General features: G+C 43.8%; 1 pseudogene; it reads right to left on the bottom strand.

Moving 5' to 3' along the window:
- Nucleotides 1–19,987: 19,987 nt before the first annotated feature.
- On the bottom strand, nt 19,988–20,768 carry LOC125964905 (40S ribosomal protein S4, X isoform-like; annotated as a pseudogene).
- Nucleotides 20,769–21,229: the final 461 nt, after the last annotated feature.

Here is a 21,229-nt window from a genome sequence, read left to right as displayed (position 1 = left end):
CTGTTGCTGCGCTCTCCTCCGTGGCTCCGAAGCTTCCCTCCCGCCACCCCCCGTCTCTGCCAGTGAAGGGGTTTCCTAGTGTGTGGAAACTTCCTCCTTCACAGCTCCCTTCCTGAGGTGCAGGTCCCGACCCTATCCTTTTGTCTCTGTTTTTTCTTTTTTCTTTTGCCCTACCCAGGTACGTGGGGAGTTTCTTGACTTTTCGGAGGTCTGAGGTCTTCTGCCAGCGTTCAGTGGGTGTTCTGTAGGAGTTGTTCCACATATAGATGTATTTCTGATGTATTTGTGGGGAGGAAGGTGATCTCCGCGTGTTACTCCTCTGCCATCTTGAAGGTCCTCTCCTCTTCATTTGTCTTTTTATTTGTTCATCATTCATCCATTTAGCAAACACTTACTGAGCACTTACTATGTTCCAGGAGCATGCTAGGCTACTTCCTTCCCAAGTGCATTGTTGGCACCTTCTGTGCCTATCTGTCCCCTGCACTGGGTTCCGTGTTCAGTGGAGTTGCATGTGTCAAGTCAGTCACTAAGATTACAGTCAAGTACAGTTCAAATTGCCCTAAAAAACTCCTTAAGACATCTATGAAGTACACTCACATGGTTCTCTTTATGTCTGAATAAATGGTTCAGACACAGCAAGCAATCACAGGAGGAAGAATGGAGCACATCCTAGGATGATTAACTTTCTTCCTCTAACATTATTTCAATTATTTTAGACGCATCTAGGTTTGGGTCCAAGTTTGATTACGGGTCTGGGTTTGGGTCCAAGTTTGATTACTCCTTTCTGTGTGAAACAGAAAATTCCACAAGAGAGTTATGAAAGCTTCAAAAGGCTGTGTTGCCTCATGTTTATTTTAATGGTGCCTCATAAAGGAAGCACCAGTCAGGTATCCCCCAAAGCATAGAAAACAGTTTAAATCTTTGCTGAAATCGCGTGAAGATGTACCACAGACGAAGTCCGTACATCCCTTTTCCAATATTTCATACATCCCATATGGCAGTTAACTAAAGTACCCACTTTTCAACCCTTAAAATTCTGCAAATTCTCCCCAAATTGTCTGCACTTTGACTCTTCTCTCCCCTTCCTCTGGGTTTCCTGATCTCAACTTCCTGTCCTTGTAAATGTCCATCAGTGAAACAGTTTTAGCTTTTCTCAGTTCTCTTGACCACTTTTCCCCCCCAGTCAGATCCACAACACACAAAGCAAACCTACACAGAAAATTCTGGGGTTAAGTGGGATTTGAACCCAGTAGTCTGATTTTGTTACTTCCTAGCTATGTGATCGTGGACAAGTCATCCTTAACTCTCTGATCCTTTTTTTTTTTCCCCTCTCTCTCTCACTTAATGTGTAAAGTAAAGCCAATGATACCAACCTGGTGAAGATGATTTGAAAATTAAGTAAAATAAAATAAAATATTTTCAGATTCCTACCACAGTGCTGGCCTGTCTCAGGCCACCAAGAATGTGCTAGTCTTCTCATTTGTTTCTCAATGGATAGACCTCTGTGAAGAGGCAAATCGCAACGAAAGGCTGCTTGATCAATGTGGAATCAGATCTCATGAATGAAAGCTCTGAAGGCACCACGTTCATAGTTGACAAATCCATGCTACCACGAGACGGGCATGTTTTGCAATGGCAACTACAGGCCAGGGGTCCGCTTCCCACCAAGAATTGGTTTTCGAATGAATTCTCAAAATAAAGGAAGAATGTTCAAATAGTAGACCACCAAGAAATTTCCAATGTCTGCTACATTGGATCATTTTGGTTTGGTCTTTTGGGTGTCTTTCTATAGTTTCTATTCTGTGAAATTAGGAGTTATCACTCTGACTGTTAGTAAATTTCACATGGCTGGAATATGCCCCATTAGTACAATGTATTTGAGCATTACTAATGCCATAGTATAGCATTAGAAATATTTAGTCAGTTAATGCATTTTAGATTTATTTTACTTCCATGTTGGCTTTACCTTCAAAATATATTATTACTATTATTATTGTTGTTGTTGTTATTTTATCTTCCTTTTCTCCTTCCCCATTGCTACATCTCTTGATCTAAACCATCACCATCTTTTGTGTAGATGACAGGCTAGATCACTAAGAGGTCTGTAACTCTTTCTCCCTACACAGCAGGATTGCCCTCCACTTAGCAGTTGGAGTGGTCTTTATAAAAACACACATGAGGCCATGTTACTCCTTCGATGGTTATCCACCATGATTTTATCTGGAATAAAAGTCTAACATCCTATCATGACCTCCAGGGCCCTAATGAAGTGGTCTTGTCCCTCTATCCAAGCATATCTCTTGTTTCTCCCTTGATGCTGGGTGTTGCAGCCAGGCTGGCCTGACATCTGCTAGCACATTTGCCCTCACGTTCCCTCTGCCAAGAGTGCCTTCTTTCCCTCTTGACGTGGAGGCTTCTTGTCATTCGGGTCTCAGTAGAAACTCCTTGGCCACTTAATCTTGTGTAGGCCTGGGCCTCCCCCAATCATAATCGTGTCATTCTGCTTTTCCTTCATACCATACACTACCCTCTGATAATTTGAATTGATTGTTTGTTTATGTAATCGTCTATTGTCTCTCTTCCTGCAACTGAAGTCTCCACAAGACCACATGGCTGTATGTATCTCCAATGCCTAGAATAGTGCCCGGAACATAATAGGAGCTCAATAAACATTATCCCTATATACAGGGATTTACCATGGACATGTGTGTGAAAACCAAACAAATCCTTGATTCCTTTCCCCTCCTTCTAGGTGTCTTTTCCTCATTTGGAATTGTCCCTTTCCAGAGCTGCCTGGATCTCTGTGTCATTACTAGGCTTCCTTATCACAAAGGGAAAGAATCCAGGTTTCCTGCATTCTCCTCCTTCCCCAGTCAGTTTTTTCTCTCCAGGCTTCTTCTATGTGTGCCAAGTTCAACTATCTGCCTCAATATTAATTATTCAGTGTTGAATGGGCATATTTGCATACACAAATATTTGAGGAATTGCAATGGCAATTAACAGATACATATTTGAGATTATTTAAAAGTATCTTTGTGTCTTCTGTTTTCTTTACTTCAATGGCCCAGTAGTAATTCTGTTTTTAGTGATTCTGTGTTTCTCCATCCATCCCATGTTGAGATCTACGCTAACCTGAGTCAGAGTTCTGGAAGATATTGGCTTAGAATACAATTGAAAACCACCGTCTCAATCCGTTTACAGAACCTAGTGAAAAATTTCAAAAGTACCTGCATGTCAGAAAGAGAAAGACAAATACCGTATCCTAACACATATATATGGAATTTAAGGAAAAAAAATGTCATGAAGAACCTAGGAGTAAGACAGGAATAAAGATACAGACCTACTAGAGAATGGACTTGAGGTTATGGGGAGGGGGAAGGGTAAGCTGTGACAAAGCGAGAGAGAGGCATGGACATATGTACACTACCAAACGTAAGGTAGATTGCTAGTGGGAAGCAGCTGCATAGCACAGGGAGATCAGCTTGGTGCTTTGTGACCACCTAAAGGGGTGGGATAGGGAGGGTGGGAGGGAGGGAGATGCAAGAGGGAAGAGATATGGGAACATATGTATATGTATAACTGATTCACTTTGTTATAAAGCAGAAATTAACACACCATTGTAAAGCAATTATACTCCAAAAAAAAAAAATACCTGCATTTCTTCCTATTTCTACCTGGTTGATGAGCCTCTGTTCTTTAAGGCTTCAGCTGGAGAGAAACTGATCAACAATTATTATTATAATTATGTAAGGACCTACTATAGAAAGGGCACTGTGCTGGATGCAGAGGGGGAATACAGAGAGGATTAAGACCCAAGCCCTGTCCTCTGGAGGCTTACAGTCCCACAGTAGGCAGGAGATGTGGAGACTAACACCTTTAAGTTGTCATTTGGAGGATGACATAGCATTTAACATAAAACATTTGCCATCCCCCAAAGCTGCCAGTTGCGATTGGTTTTGGTGATTTCCATGACGTTTTCCAAAAAACAATGACTACCCTCTTGTGGTTTGCACATAAATAAATTTTTTCAACTGACTACACTACTGGGGGAAAATGGAACTATATCAATTTATTGTTAAATGAGCAAATGACCAAATTAAGTTCTTATTGCAGTTTCGGAGTGATAATAGGGCAGGCTTGCCCCAGCTGCTGACTCCACATTCTAAAATTGTTTTTAGAAATTTTTCCCCCTTCATTCACAGAAAGTAAAGTGTTGGGGGGAAGGGAATGGGACAAGGAATCCAGAATCCAGAAAAGGTAGAATATATGTTCCTAACTGCAATTTATGAGCTAAGTGTAGTGGAATATTCCCATGAATCCTTGAGAGGAGACAGAGCACTTAGATGGCAGCATTTCCCAACGGTGCTTAATTGCCAGTGGTGTAACCTAGGGAGTGAGTGAAGGAGACCTTGACAGAGTGTCTGTTGGGAAACAAGTCCTTTGCTGTGGTGCCCAGGCTGAAGAAAATACAAGCAAGAAGTCAGATTCTGCAGCTGGGCACTAAGACTCATGTTAATGGGATTAAATTTTCTTCTTCCTTTCCTTTTGGAACTCCAATGGTCTTATGATGCAGATATTTAGAGTAGGGAAATGCAGAGTGAATAACTTTTTTTTTTTTTTCGGTTGCATGCGGATTTTCTCTAGCTGCAGCGAGTGGGGGCTACTCTTCGTTGCAGTGCGTGGGCTTCTCATTGCGGTGGCTTCTCTTGTTGTGGAGCACGGGCTCTAGGCGCGTGGGCTTCAGTAGTTGTGGCACGTGGGCTCAGTAGTTGTGGCTCACAGGGTCTAGAGCACAGGCTCCGTAGTTGTGGCGCATGGGCTCAGTTGCTCCATGGAATGTGGGATCTTCCCAGACCAGGGCTCAAACCCGTGTCCCCTGCATTGGCAGGTGGATTCTTAACCACTGTACCACCAGGTAAGTCCCACTAACTCATTCTTAGTGAGTAGAGGAGCAATCGAAAGAGTAGCAGATGAGTACTTATTTCTTGTCCAGGCTCCATGTTAGTTTTCTCAGGTGTGCAGCAATGGACTGCCAGTGATATACGGTAGCTCAATACCTGGGCTCTGGATGTTGTCATTTGAGTTGGAATCCTGGTTTGGCCACTTACAACTTGGATGATTTTAAACAAATTACATCTTTATACAACAGTTTGCACATCTTTAAAATGAGTATAATAATAGTTCCTACATTATAGATTTGTTTTTTAAATTTTTATTTTATATTGGAATATAATTGTGTAACAATGTTGTGTTAGTTTCAGGTGTATAGCAAAGTGATTCAGTTATACATATACATGTATCTATTCTTTTCCAAAATCTTTTCCCATTTAGGTTATTACACAATTTTTTTTTTTTGGGGGGGTACTCAGGCCTCTCACTGTCTCACTGTTGTGGCCTCTCCCGTTGCGGAGCACAGGCTCCAGACGTGCAGGCTCAGCGGCCATGGCTCACGGGCCCAGCCGCTCCGTGGCATGTGGGATCTTCCCGGATCGGGGCATGAACCCGTGTCCCCTGCATCGGCAGGTGGACTCTCAACCACTGCGCCACCAGGGAAGCCTGGTTATTACATAATATTGAGCAGTGTTCTCTGTGCTATACAGTAGGTCGTCGTTAGTTATCTATTTTAAATATAGAAGTGTGTATATGTCAATCCTAAATTCTCAATCTATCCCTCCCCCAACCCTTCCCCCCGACCCCGTAACCATAAGTTCATTCTCTTAAGTCTGTGAGTCTGTTTCTGTTTTGTAAATAAGTTCATTTGTATCATTTTGTTTTAGATTCCTCATATAAGTGATATCATATGATATTCGTCTTTTGTCTTTCTCTGTCTGACTTACTTCACTTAGTATGATAATTTCCAGGTACAACCATGTTGCTGCAAATAGCATTATTTCATTCTTTTTAATAGCTGAGTAGTATTCCATTGTATGTATGTGCCACATCTTCTTTATCCATTCCTCTGTCGATGGACATTTAGGTTGCTTCCATGTCCTGGCTATTGTAAACTGTGCTGCAATGAACATTGGGATACATTTGTTAATGAAGAGTAAATGCTATTAGTATAAGATTAAAGTGATATTTCATGCTCGTAAACATTGGCCTTCTTAATGAAAAGGGTTTGGAATTTTAAAAACCTTTTATTTTTTTTATATTCCCTATGTTATACAGTAAGGTTTGGAAATTTTAATTCAGTGTCTGGATTTCTTTGGATGTGTTGATAAACAATGTGGGCCTCAGTTTTGCTATCTCTGAAATGGAGTCAGCTGTAGTCTCTGTTGTTCTGGACCTTGTAGGTTGTTGCAAGGATGAGAGGTCGTGTGGGTAGACGCTCAAGACTTGGATATGATTAATATTCACTCCCCTTGCCAAATACCTTCCCAGTGGAAATGCATGATCCATCGTGCCCAAGTTAAAATTATACTGTAACTCTGAAACATAAAGTATTGTTTCGAAGCGAACTGAGATATCTTCCTGCGGGAGAAGAGTGTGTAAAGCTTGAACCACTTGCCTTGAATAGCGTGGTTTGAGAAGAAGCAGTGACCTGAAGACCATCACCCCTCATCTTTCAGCAGGCTACAGATCCAAAAGCTCAGCCGCTGCCTCATTATCCTGATGACTCATAGAGCCAGAGTACTTTCCCTCTCCTCTGCTGTCCTTCTAAATTAAATTCATTGTTCTACAAGATGTCTGCAGTTCCCAGAAATGACGCAGGCGGTATGTGCCCTATTCAAAGCCCGGACATTTGACTCTCAGGACGTTCTCCCAAGAGATCTGGGTGCTGCCACTTGCTACCATGCCTCTGACAATTCCAGTAACCCCTCTTCTTCCTTAACGGAAGCTCAGAGAGGACTAAGGATATATGGACTTCTTTTTTAAAAAAAAGTCTTGCGAAGCCTACCTTAAAAATTTGGAAATCCTTGCCAAAATACGTAAGAAAAAAAAGTCAATTCCTTTGATATTATTTGACCAAATGGGTAGCATTTGACCCGTTAGAGAGTGAAAAGCAGGCATTTTACAGTAGCTTAAAAGCTAAATGAGAGGCTCTAGTTAACACATATTAATGAACCAGTTAACACACATCAATCCTTCTGCAGTCTCTCTCCTTGAAACAGGCTCGAAAAGCTTTTAAATGTTGTCAAAATGGGAGGCACCGTTTCTTGAACATCTTTTGTCACATGAAATCATTTCAAAGCAGCCAACATAATACATCTGCTCAGAGAACACACCTGTTGGAAGTATGGCTGGTCGGTAGGGAAGCTATCCTGGAAACGTGCCCAAATGGTGAGTCAGCAGTTGCCATTTCAGTCACATCCCATTTTTAAAAGGGTGACGTTTGTCAGGTAATTTTTGTTTTGAACCAAACAAAAAGATTGCCTCGTTATTCTCCTTTCCATTGTTAACATTTTCCAATATATGTACAGATGTTACTATCTGGCTTTTTCTGTCCATCCTGTAAAGTAACTAGGGCAGGTGTTATTTTCCCTATTTCACACATGAGGACATTGATGATCAGAGGGGTCAGTGAACTTGACCAAAAGCACACAGCCAGCATGCGGAGCTGGCTCTACAAGGAAGACTTCCGATGCCCTCACTGTGGCACTGACTGCGACCAGAGCCCCTTGAGGTGGATGCAGGGCTGCAGTGAGAGCCTGTCAAGGGAAGACCCAGTTCTCTGCGGGGCAGGGAGTGGTGACTCAGGAGTATTAAAACACGTAAACTTTGCTGTAAGGACCTCACATTTCATCAGTGAGTAGCGCAGGCAGATGCCTTATTGCAGAGAAATATCACTATACCTGGAGCATCTGCAGTGCCTTTCTCTGAAATAGACATCTCACTGTACGAAGCTCAGGTTTCCAAAGGAATGTAACCTTTAGAAGGTGTTTCTTGATGTAGGATAGATACAGATTATAATATAATCTATTATATTTATATAATATATAATAAATATACATAGTAAAATATAAAATACATTATATTTATATAATATATGAATTTCACATTTTTAGTGACTGCTGATCCGTCCACAATTGATCCCTCTTTTTGAGTTCTCTTCATAGAGACCCTTGTCTCCACTTCAAGATAGTGCATTAAGTTTCTTCTTTTTTTTTTTTTAAACATCTTTATAGGAGTATAACTGCTTTACAATGGTATGTTAGTTTCTGCTTTATAACAAAGTGAATCAGATATACATATATCCCCATATCCCCTCCCTCTTGCATCTCCCTCCCACTCTCCCTATCTCGCCCCTCTAGGTGGTCACAAAGCACTGAGCTGATCTCCCTGTGCTATGCAGCTGCTTCCCACTAGCTATCTATTTTACATTTGGTAGTATATTTTGATAGACGCTTTGTAAAGACTAATGGAAGCTACAGGCCAGGAATTGGGCACTTTGTGTGTATTATTGCATTTAACTTTCACAACAGTCCTATTTTGTATCTATTTTGTAGATGAAGACACTGAAGCTTAGAAAGGATAACTTGCCCAAAGTTACGTATGCTGTAAATGGCCAGGTGTTCTGGTTATCTATTGCTGCATAACACATTACCCAGAAATGTGATGACTTATAATGACAATTGTTTTATTATATCCCATAATTTTGTGGGTCAGGAATTTGGACAGGGCTTAACAGAGAGAGCTTAACTCTGTTCCATGTGGTGTTGGCTGGTCGGCTTGACGGGGGCTAGAGAAGCTGTTTCCAAGATGGCTGACTACATGACTGGCAACTGGGCTGTTAGCCAGGGTCATCAGTTCTTCTCCATGTGGGCTTCTCCACATGGCTGCTGTGTGGCTAGGTTCCAAGAGTGTGTATTCCATAAGACAGGAAGTGGAAGCTGTCAGTCTCTTAAAGCCCGGTCCTAGAAACTGTCCTGGTGACACTTCTGCTGTATTTTATTGCTCAGAAAGCCATGGAGCTCTCCAAGATTCAAGGAGAGGGAACATAGACCCAACTTCTTACTGGAAGAAGTGTCAAAGAATTTGCCTCCATGTTTAATCTACCACAGCAAGGATGAGAATCCAGACTGTAGTCACTAGCCCACATTCTATCTCAACTGGTACAATCCCATATGTTTCCCAATCATTGAACTTATCTCTTTGTATTATAGTGACTAGACCATGGGCTCCTTGAGGGCAGGGATCTTGCCTATACATTTTGGGTTGGGCATAATGTCTACCTGAGCATAGGTAATGATCCATAAATGCTGAAGGAATGAACGATGGAGAGCTGAGTTTCAGTTCCTGGCTCTGCTTCTAAGCAGCTCTGTTAGCCCAAGAGGATATTGAACTACTCTGGGCCTTGGCTACCTGTTCAGTAAAATAAGGGGATGGGATTAGATGATCCTTAAAGTCTTCCTTTTCCCAGCACTACCACTGTATCAGTCTGCTTGTGCTGCTATAACAAAATACCATAAACTGGGCAGCTTAAACAACAGATGGTTATCTTTTACAGTTCTGGAGGCTGGGAACCCCAATATCAAGATGCTGTTCCATGTGGTTCCTGGTGAGAGCCCTCTTCTAGGCTTGTGGGTGGTCACTTCTTGCTGTATCTTCACATGGTGGAGAGAGAGAGAGGGAGAGAGCGAGCACTGTGGTCTCTTTCTCTTCTTATAAGGACACTAATCCCATCAAGGAGGCACTATTCTCATGACCTCGTCTGAACCTAATTGCCTCCCAAAGGCCCCACCTCTTAGTACCGTCACATTGGGGGTTAAAGCTTCAATATGTGAAAAGCACGCAGTCCATAACAACCATCCTACTAATCTACTCAGATAATTAATTTCAAAATGAATAATACTCAGATACAGGTCTCAAATGAGAGGAGTCTAGAAGTCAAGAAATCTGAGAGTAAAAAGAAAAGAGTAGAGGAAATGGGATTGTTCTGCAGACAAGTGTGAAGGCCTCTAGAGAGAAGGGGAGTGGGCTTTAGGCTCAGATCTGATACTTGAGTTACAATGATGACACTTGGAACAGAAAGGAAGGAAGTTGGAGGAGGTCTTTTCAAAGGTTGAAGACACTGGACTTGGGAACTATTTGGCCACAAGGGGTAGGAGAAAGTTATAAGTCAAAGTGGACTCCAGTACTGGGTGACTGGAGGAATGCAGATTTATCTAACCGGCAGTAGTTCCCAACTTTGACTACACAGAGAATTACCTGATGAGCTTTTTAAAAATATTAATGCCTGGGTCCCTCTCAAAACCACTTAGATCAGAATTTCTGGAGACGGGCTGGAGCATCAAGATTTTTTCAAAGCGCCTCAGATGGTTCCATTGTGCAGCCAGGGTGGATGACTTCTAATTTAGAGTTAAAGGCACTAGATTTCTGGATGCTGTGGAATGATAAGAAACTGAGGATCAAAGGCTGATAACCACCAAATAATTGGGAGAATTGGTTGTATGGTATGTAGAATAATGGCTTCCCAAAGATGTCTACATCCTAATCCTCAGAACTGTAAGACAATAAATTCGTGTTGCTTTGAGTTTGTGGTAATTTGTTACAGTAGCCTCGAGAAACGAATACAAGTGGTCAGTTCAGGAAGGTTTCCTGGAGGAGGTAAATCTTGATAAACTTTTGCAGAAACGTTGTTGGTGGAGCAAAACTCAGGGAGATAGATGCTGGAGTTTGAATCCATCAGAAGAAAAATTTAAGAAAACTCAAGGCTGTATAATACCTACCCCAAATGTTTAAAATAAAATTTCAGAGGAATTTAGTGATTGTCATTAAATTCCCCAATGGAGTCAGAGGCAAAGAATTCTTGGGAATTTTTCTCGGTAATGTTACTTGAATTGTAATCAACTTCACAGATTTAAAGGCTGACAAAACAATTGTTTTACCTGGATGGTTTAAAATTACTTAAGTCATCAAAGAAAGCAGAGAGAATCTGCAGTTTCCATACAGCCTGAATGTAAATCAGAGCTTAACATTCCACTCACTCCCTCTTAATCAGATCTGTTGACTGCACTGATTTCTTTTTATTGGGTCCTCCTGAATAAAAAACAGTTGGATAATCACACACACACAGAATGAGAGAAAGGGAGAGTAAGAGTGAGCGAGAGAGAGAGAGAGAGAGAGAGAGAGAGAGAGAGAGAGAGAGAGAGAGAGAGGAACCTTTCATATGTACATTTATTCATTAAGATATGTTTATTGCAATTTATGTATGACATGAGCCTCGTTAGGGATACATCAATGAATGAGATAGGCAAGGTCCTTGTTCTCGTGGAGCACACAGCCTGGTGGAAAACACAGACAAATAAGCAATTTATAGTAGAGTAGACAATATAGGTTGCTATGAGAGAACATGGAAGGGACAACCGACTCAGTCTGGGAGTGGAAAGGGAGGAGTGGGTCAGGGGAGGCTTCCTGGAGGAAGATAACTTCTAAGCAGCATCAGCAAACCCTGGAAGACAGTTAAGAGTGGAAATTCTCGGGCCCATTAAACAGACCTATTAAGCCTGAAATTCCCTGAGTGAGGCACAAAAAATCTGTGCTTCAGTACATCTCTGGCTGGTTCATATACACGCTAAAATTTGAGAACCAGAGGATCATACCTGCGCTGCACGTTGGCATCACTTGGAGCACTTTTACACCAGGCTGATGCTGTGGTCCCACTCTTAGAGCTGCTGATTCAGTTGGTCTGGAATAGAGCCTGGGAAGCAGTATTTTTTAAAGCCCTGCATGATTATAATGTGATTTTAAAGTGCAGTTGGGGTTGAGATCACTTCTCTAAGCCGATCGCTGAAGCATGAGTTAGCCAGGCAGTGTGGCTGGTGAGAGGGCAGGAAGGGTATTACAGGCAGATGTGCCAAGGCCCGGATGTATCTGGGGCCCTGGTAAGCCTAGAGAGGACACACAACAAAATTCTGTGGCTTTAAATAAGGCTCATAGCTGTAAGTTTAAGTATTTATTGCATTACTTCTTAAACATTAATGTACACAGAAATGATCTGAGGATCCTGTAAAAACACAGACCCTTATGCTGGAGGAAGGTTCTATAGCCCTCGCCGTTCCTGAGCATACATGTCAGAGCGGATGGGGACTGCAGAAGGGTGTATGTATCCATAGCTCTAGGGCCAACACAAGGGAACCCAGCTGAGGTGAACTGCAGAGGTCTGTTACTGGGCAGGTATGTTTTGAGGGCAAGGAGGAAAGATGCAGCCTACCACAACCTCCTAGCCTGCTCTTCGGATTATTCTCCATCAAGGTCGTACTGCTTTTAGCTCAGCAGTAACCCCCTCCACCTCTCAATCTAGCTGAGTGCATCCCCTGGCCAGGCTAGCAGAGCCAGCTCATTAAGTGACCGCTGGAGCTCTCTGTAACCTGCCAGCCAGCCAGGGAGGCGCTGGCCGAGAAGGGAGGCTCTCGGGGCGGGGGTGGGGTGGGGGCTCTCTCGTCCTCTTTCCACTTCCCCTGGCTGACAGCGGCTGTGCCTGCGGCAGAGCCTCCCTCTGCAGCAGCCCCTTGCACTTGGCTCGCACTTCTGGGCGCTGTCCATGGTTGCAGCATCTTTCGGCGCGCCACGTCAGGAGGCCGCAGCGGGGCCCTGCGATTGGCGGAGGAGCCCCTCGCCATCCGCCAACACCCCCGCCCCCGAGACTCGGCCCAGAGCTCCGGCCCCGCAGGCGCGTGCCAGCCAGCGTGCGGGGCGCGCCCTGGGGCTCCCGGGCGTCACACCCACTTTCCTTATTAGGGCAGAGTCAGGCGCCCCGAGCCGGCAGCCGGGCGCCGGGTGGGGCGGGAGCCCTGCGAGACGATAGACGAGGGCGCAGCCACAACCTCAGCCGCTTCCGAACGGTAGGAGGGAGCAGCCGGTCGCTGCGTCCGGGCCGGCCCCTGTCCGGGGACCCGGCACGTCTCGCCCCGGAGGAGATAGTCCTCCGCGCTCTCCGGGTACCTCTGGTCCAAACCACTCGGAACGACATGGAAGAATTTTTGCAACGCGCCAAGTCTAAACTGGTAAGTTGAGGGAGCAAGGCTGTGTGTGTTGGTGTGCGCGCGCGTGCGCGCGCGCGTTGATGAAAAAGAAAGGACATTGCAGCAGAGGAGGAAGAAACAACTTTGCCACTTAGTTGTCAGGGTGTACGGACTGTCCCCTGGAAAGAATCTCGGGAACTCTGGGGTTTGCAGCGGGCAGTCTGTCTCCATAATCCTCCCTCATAGCCAAAGTGCCGGGCTGGGGGTAGTCGTGACTCGGCTGAAGTTGGGTGCTGTGTGTCCAGCTTTGGTTCCTTTGGCTTGAGGTTGGAGAGAGGCAGATCCAGCCAAATCTACAATTTGCTCCTGGAGGCTAGAGGATAAATGGGTGTGGTCCTTGAGAAAAAGAGCCCAGACTTCTGCAGATGCGGTACGTGTAAGTGTAAAAGGAGAAGAAACCGTACTTTAGCTGGAGGGCGTGGCAAAACGTAAGTGAGGAAGTAATAATGCCGACTAGGAGTAACGTGTGAGAATGCGCAGTTTACCCGAGCATCCCTCGCGCGGAGCTTGCTCCAGTGCGGGAGTTAGGGATATTCCAGTGCGAATCGAGTCTCTCCGGTCCCTGTTCAGAACTGCAACTTGGGGCAGAGGCAGAACGGGAGAACCCCAACTGTCGCTGGTGGTGTGAGGCTTGCCAGACCATTGTTCTCCTGGGAAGAGACCAGCATGTTGGCTGGCTCTAACCGTACTGTTGTTCAAAGAGTGAAGGGTAATTTCACTGTGTCTATCAACAGTTGCTATACATTCTGGAACAACAAATTCTAGCAGTTTCCTAATTCCGAATTGTTTTGGTTCTCCAGCATTGCAGTAATGAACGTAAGGGAAATGTTTCTCTTTTGGCCCTTAAAACAAAGCTTTTGCCCATTTGGAAGCAATATCTTTAATGAACAGGGAAAGCACCTTGTACAGGCCTGGCATAGGAGGAGATGCATAATTTATGTTGCCTTTAACCTTTAAACCTTCATAAAAGCCAAAATACAAAGTCTGCATTAAGATGACGTCTTAATCACAAGGCAGACTATTTGCAGGTTATTACTGTCACTCATTTACCCTCACACAACAAAGGGAGTGAAGACAGATGTGTGATTCTTAAAAAGATTTTACTGTATCTTTAAAAAGACCATTAAAGTTGATTAATGCTAATATAAGTACTTTGTTTTCTACCTTAAGCCTCCCAGAGAGTTGATAGTCTGTGGGGATTTCAGAATTGAGGTTTGTGATCGTTTCTGTGTTCATTGCTGACCCTCTTACAGGTTAACTTGAGCACACGAAGGCAAAAACTGATTGAAGAAATCACTTGCATTTCTGATAGTATAAGTATGCTCTTTGTTATTTACCTAACACTGAGTGAGAAATAATCAGAAAAGGTCAATTTTGGCAATTCATTGTTTTGTGGGTGAAAATAAATAGCAATCTGGGATCACGCAGTTGTAGACTGCACCTGTGTTCCACTCCCATAACATTTATTTTAATAATAAACATTTCGACTGTGGGGTTTGATGTGAGCAAGAGGTTTGTCTCATTTCTGAAGAGCAACTGCTGTGATGGAGAAATTCCCTATTTCAGAGTAATCAGTTGAAAGTAATGAGTAAGTTTATTTACCGAGTTCCTTCATTAGACGAGCAATTACTCTACATTATTAAAAGAGTGACAGGAAAAAGAAGTGGTTGAAATACGATTCCCAGCTTCCTGCTTTAGCCAGAAGAACAATTACTGCTAATTTTAAATTTTTTCTTAGGATAGGTTTCTTGTTAGAGATCACAATTATCCTTTCATATTCAGCCACAGTAAAGGTGTTTTGGTCACTTTTAGTGTCACATTTCCCCTGATAAATTACATTTTCTAGGTAAATAAAAATTTTACTTAATATGCAACATTCAACTATAGTAGTAGGTAAACCTTTTACTTTAGAGGATATATACCCTTTGTTTAGGAGAAAAATATTAAGTCAATAATTATGGCACTCATTTGTGAGAAGTTTATCCGTAATAAAATGGTAGGATTTTAAAAAATTAGACTAATCCTTTGGAAAACATTTTAGGGAGAAGAAAATTATCATGCTGGTTTTCACTTATGCTTTATTAGACCAGAATTAGATAGAATTTAGGTGTTATGTTTAAGCTGTTTTCCGTCAGAAGTTGACATAGATTTATCTATATGATACCTAAAAAAAGTCTAATGGGCAGGTTTTTGTCTACCTACTTGAATTCTTGCTTTGACATTCTGCAGATATGATACATGTCTTTTAATGGTTTGGAATAGCCATTGTCCCTTCCAAAGTCTTAATGGTACCAAACCAAACTTGGGTCCTCTTGCCTGCATGCAGTAAAGCCAATCTACTGACACTGGGTTGCGGTGAAGGAAAATGCAGCATTTATTGCAGGTGCCAAGCAAGAAGTCCAAGTAGTTAGTGCTCAGAAGGCCTGAACTCCCCAGTGGCTTTTAGGGCAAGGTTTTAAAAGACAGGGTGAGGGAGAGGGGTTGTGGGGTACGTGATCAACTCATGAACATTCTTCTGATTGGTTGGTGGTGAGGTAATTGGGAGTCAGCATCATCAACCTTCTGATTCCAACTGGTCTGGGCTCTATGTGCTTGTGGGCCGCATACAGTTAACTTCTTCCACCTGGTGGCAGTTTCATTATCTGCAAAGAGCTCAAAGGATATGGCTCAGAATATTATCTATAGCCCTTGAAGAGGAACTAAAAGTCCTTGACTTTGTTTAATGGCTAAACTATGATTATTTTGTCTTGCTTGACTGTTTTCCTTTTTTCCTGCATTTTCTCACTTCTCTCATTAAATTTACTCTTTGGAACTCAGGGAAGGCCTAGGAGGCTGAAGTTTTTTTTACAGACAGGAGAAAGGTGGAGGACAAGGTGGGAGAGGAGTCTGTTCCAGGAAGGCCTCATAGGGTCCTGCTCCATTACATTAACATAACCTTGTCATTGGAATTAGCTAATTTCAATAGACCAAAGGAATTTTAAATTGTAAAATGAAACTGCTATTAGCCAATAATAGCATCTCCAATAATCACAACTTTGGAGAAATTGTTTGTATGCCCTTTCTTCCGACTAGGAGCATTTATTATTCATCTGTCATTGTGAGGAGAGAAGCTCTGCTCTTCTAGGCCAGGCCCTTGGGTTGAGCAGAAACCTTTGAAGGAGAAGGGATGTTTTTCATTTTTAATCAGGTAGTTTGGAGCTTAATTCTATTGAAATTGAGAGAGTGGTCTCTTAATTCTCTTTTTCACCCCAGTTCTGCTGGTCCTTAAACTGATGCAGATTCGCTTACTTAATCTCATCTGGCTTTTCCTTAAATCTCCCCTTCTGATATCCACCCTTCATTCCCGAGAGTATGTGGCATTTATCAGAAATGGCAAAAGTAAACCTCAAGCGTGGCCTTGGATCACCACCTCCTGGATCTCAAATGCTTCTCAAGGGGGCCTGCCTTCTGCGTGGTTAGAACAGGCTTGGGTGCCTGGAGCTTCTCTGTAAAACACCTTACCTGGAGGTGGAGGACAGCAAGGGAAATAGTCACTCCTCCCAAGCACGGCCTCCAGAAATGGTGCCTTCTTGACAAATAAGGAACTGATCCAATTATTGTTCAACGACCAAGACAGTAGAATAAACACCAGGAGAGTAAGACCGCCCCCCCCCCACCCCGAGGCTGTAGAGATGGTGATCAAAGGATGATGTTTGTTACCTGGGTTCCCGTCCCGTCTGATCTGTATACTCACTGCTAGAACTAGAAATGAGTGGAAACACATTTTCTTTCTCTCCTGCCAGTGCCCACCCAGCTTCCTTTTCCACCTGCCCATTTCTAGCTGGAATAGGGACAGAGATCAAATCCTATAGTTCTAGGTCCATCCTTAAATTTTAGCCATGCTTTCCATTTTTAGTTACGCCATTTCCATAGTGATGTCTTAGTCATTCTTAGTTATACTCTTTCTGTGGTAAGAGAAATTGAAGACGGGTAGGGAATGAGGGCTCCCAGCCCTAGACTGGGATTTGGGAAATGTCCTCCAGTTTCATAGTGGTCAGCTCAAAAATGTATTCAGGCCAAGACAGCCTCATGATGTCAGTAAATGGTCCAAGTTCCCATGAACTTCGGAGGAAAAAAAAAAAAAGTAAATAAGGAATTAGACCCCTGGAACTCTGGCTGGCAGGAAGCCAGGGTCCCCATACCGGGTAGACTGCCTGCCAAGCCTCTCCCATTGCCAGATCCCACCAGCTGATGCAATACAAGCAGCTGCTCAGGGGTGGGGCACCACTGCAGCCCACATGCCCTCAGAGGTGGGTCATGAGCCAGCATTGGGCATTTGTGTGGTGGGAGTGTCAGCTGCCAGTAGAAGGATACAGGGCACATCAATATCCCAGGAATGCTGTGGGGAGAGGGTCACCGTCACTGCTAGAGTCTGGGGAGTGCATCTGCCACTTGAGCAGTGACAGCTGCAGGCGAAGGGCTCCTTTCTGCAGTGCGAGTTGGTCCATATGTGGATTTCCGTAGAAGAAAAATTCTGGATGACCCTAAATGTCAACTTATACTCTGTGGTATGTAGCATAGGTATAAGGAAGCACATTCAAAACTCTAAATGAACAACCACATTAGAGTTGATAGAGGAGATGGGTTTTCCAAAAAAGAAAAACACTGCAGCATGTCTGCAGAGGAATCATTTGATTGGAAATTGAGAAATATATCCTTCCCGATTTCCTTTATAGGAACAAGGTCATGTGTATCAATAAAAAGCGTCTTTAAAATGAATGTTTCGGGCTTCCCTGGTGGCGCAGTGGTTGAGAGTCTGCCTGCCGATGCAGGGGACACGGGTTCGTGCCCCGGTCCGGGAAGATCCCACATGCCGCAAAGCGGCTGGGCCCGTGAGCCATGGCCACTGAGCCTGCGCGTCCGGAGCCTGTGCTCTGCAACGGGAGAGGCCACAACAGTGAGAGGCCCGCGTACCGCAAAAAAAAAAAAAAAAAGAATGTTGGTACCTTTTAAAGGGCCATGGTGGTAAGGACTAGTAATGATGGAGATGCTGGCGGAGGAGTTTCATTTGGAAAGCTGAGCTCGTTCTGATCACAGACCATAGGATCAGCTCCCTCCCCATCATAACCGAGGGCTGGTGCACTTGAGACTGTGCCTCTTGCCGGAGCATTCCCAAGCAAGAAACTCAGGAATCCAGAGTACTTCTGTGAATGTGGTTCCACCGTCTTAGGGGCTGATGAGAAAAGGGCCCTTGATTGCTTTAGTCTTAGAGTCAGCTCCATTTCTCACTGCCTGAGCTTTCAGACCGAGAGCTGTGGTTTGTCCCAGCCCCCGGGCCTGTGGAGAAGAACCAGGCTTTTTCAGTGTAAATCTCAGAGGGGACTGATCTTCCTCAAAGATAAACAATTGGTCACTGCTGTTCAGACATCACCTTGGGTCTGGGAAGATGCGAGCAGGTGAGCAAGGACGCCCTTTAATCAGAAATTTGAGGAATATTTTATGTTAACTACGTAAAAAGGTGACAGCTTTGGTATAACTTGTTTATTTCTACGTAGCATTTATTTGGGCAGATATTAACAATGTTTTAGGTTTGGTGTATCAGTCTGGGGAGCTCTTGTAAGCAATAGTGGTTTGGTGATGGACGTCTCACTCTACCTTTACATCTACTCCTCCCTGGGGTACTAGGTAAGCAGACAAGGGTCAGGGATGAATACCTGGGTCTGAATGAAGGCTGCAAAAGAGGAAAGAACATCTGGGACCAGAGGGGTAAGGTGCACGGTGTTGCCTTGGTCACTGATTCTTTTTGAACCCTGAGGTTTATTGGAGAGTCGGAGTTTGGAGTCTTCTTTGAAAAGAAACTGGAGAGGGACAGGGCTGATATATTCAGGAGGCAGCATTCACATGGACTTTGATATGACTGGCACCCTCTGGGTTTGTGCAGTATGCAACCTGCACAATCATATGTGGCTGCCTGCCATGGGTCCCAGAGTAGCCTACTCAAAATCTCTGGCAACGTTCCAAATCCATTCCGATCTGAGCTCTGTGACTTTGGGCTTTGGTTTCCAGGGAAAGGTAATCTTTCTTCTTAAGAGCTCTTGGGAGGCTAATTGGGCACTAGATTGCCCTGCAAAATCAGAGCCACAAAGGTTGGGTTAGAAAAACTAAGCTGATAATACAGCCTTGGGTTTTTATCTGAAAAATGAGATAATGATACCTACTTTGCAGGTTTGTCATAAAGCCAAAATAATGTACCTACAGCCCTCAGCACAGAACCTGGAACAATGCTGCTTCTCTCCATTTGCCCCCAAGCTGGTCCTTTCCTGCAGTTCCTTATCTCAGTGAACGGCATTATTATTCATCCAGTTTCTCCAACTGGGAACTTTCTTTTCCTCCATCCCTTCCCCACCCACCATATCCCAGACATCACTAAGTCATCCAGATGACTGCAATGGCCAGCTAACAAGTTGGTCTCCCGCAAACCGCTCTCCCACTGCTACCAGGGAGATCATTGTGAAAGCATCTTTCACATCTGTCCCATCATTCCCTTAAATCCTTATTATCACTTTCCATTGCCCTTTGAAGAACCAACAACACTCTTAACCTGACTCTGGGATCTGACCCATCTGCTGTCCAGCTTCTGCTGGATTCTCCTCCTATCTCCCTAATCTTGAATAACTCCTACCTCTTCTGATCAGGTTAAGGAGAAGGGAAGCCTTTTGCTGAATGACCCCTCCCACCCAGCCTCCCCAATTCATGAGTCTAAGTCAGGTTTTGGGGTGATGTTTTTAGGTCATTTACCTCAACTTGTTATTATATCTCTATTGGGCATGTTTGTTTGATTAACGAGAGTAGGGACCAGGGTCTCTGTATGGGTTTGCTCACCACTGTATCTCCAGAACCTGGTGCAGTGCCTGAAGCTCAGTAAGCAGTTTTTGTTTGTTTGTTTGTTTGTTTGTTTGTGAGGTATTTTTTGCCATTAATCGTGACACATTTTCTTTAATTAAGTACAAAGACTGTTCCAATCATGTCACCTAGCGGTCATTTCACTGACTGCCCTGTTTGACTGCCAGTCTCTTGTCTCTCTCTTTAGAAATGGTAAGGCAGATGTCTTTTTCTCAGAGAAAAGAAATCCATGGTCTTTTGCCTTTGCAATAACAAAAATGTTGGAGAGTGGGGAGGCCAAGATGTTGCCGTTGGCATCTTCCACATGAACCACATCAAGAGAACCTGGTTGTCTCTGCTGGCGATCACACCAATTCTTCCCAAGGTAGCGCCTCTGATCACCATATACAGGTTACCAGTGTCAAACTTGTTGAAATCAGTCATCTTGCCAGATTCCAGATCAGTCTAAATGGTGTCGTTCACTTTGAAGGGGATAGGATGGTGGATGGTGCGAGCATCATGGACCACCAAATGAGGGATTCCTTTTGAGCCCACAAAGATCTTTCTTAACTTTGTAGAAGTTGTACTTGGCTCCTCCGGTATCATACGATGAACAACAAAGTAACCCTTGTATCACAGATCAGATAGAAATTCTCCCCAGTCTTGCCAATGCTGCTGACCTCCTTGAAGCCAGTAGATGAGGTCTATCAGTTGGGACCTTGCCATCAACCTTAAGGAACTGCTGCATGCAGATCTTCTTTACTTCTTTTCCTGTCAGGGAATACTTAAGTCTGTTCCTTAGAAAAAGATGAGGGGGGGACACTCTTTCAGCTTGTGGGGATCACCTGATGGATGAGGAACAAACATACTGGTCAGTTTACTCAGCATTCAGTGCTTTGGAGCTGCTACATGTTTCAGGGGCTTCTTGGGACCATGAGCCATGACTGTGCTAAGCACAAAAAGAACACAGTGTTTTTAGAATGAATGAAGCCATAAGGCAAGAGGCTTGCACAATGCATGAGACATTGTAGTGGCTTAGTAAAATGAATAAGTGGATGAACAGGTGCAGACTCCTAGACATCTGAATCTGAAGAGGGGATGGCGACCGTATAAGGGAATTCTGGTTGGTTTACTAGAAGGAGGTGAGAAACAGTAAGGTCAAGGAGTGCCATACAGCCCTTTTGTATATGGTGCACACTTCATACGAAATGTTACTGTAAAATAATGAGGCTAGTTTTTACACATGATTGCTTGGAATCTGTAAATACTGGTGGAATTAAAGCATGAATGGATTGGAGAGAGGCAGGGGAGGGAATGGGGCGCTCTGCAAAACCACATTGGGCAGATCAGCAGACAGAGTGGAACTATTAGAGCCTTAGATCCTCTGCTGTGTGGTCCAAAGG

This window comes from Orcinus orca, chromosome 6 (assembly GCF_937001465.1).
Source record: "Orcinus orca chromosome 6, mOrcOrc1.1, whole genome shotgun sequence".
NCBI lineage: Eukaryota > Metazoa > Chordata > Mammalia > Artiodactyla > Delphinidae > Orcinus > Orcinus orca.
This window is presented reverse-complemented; position numbering and strand designations above follow the sequence as displayed.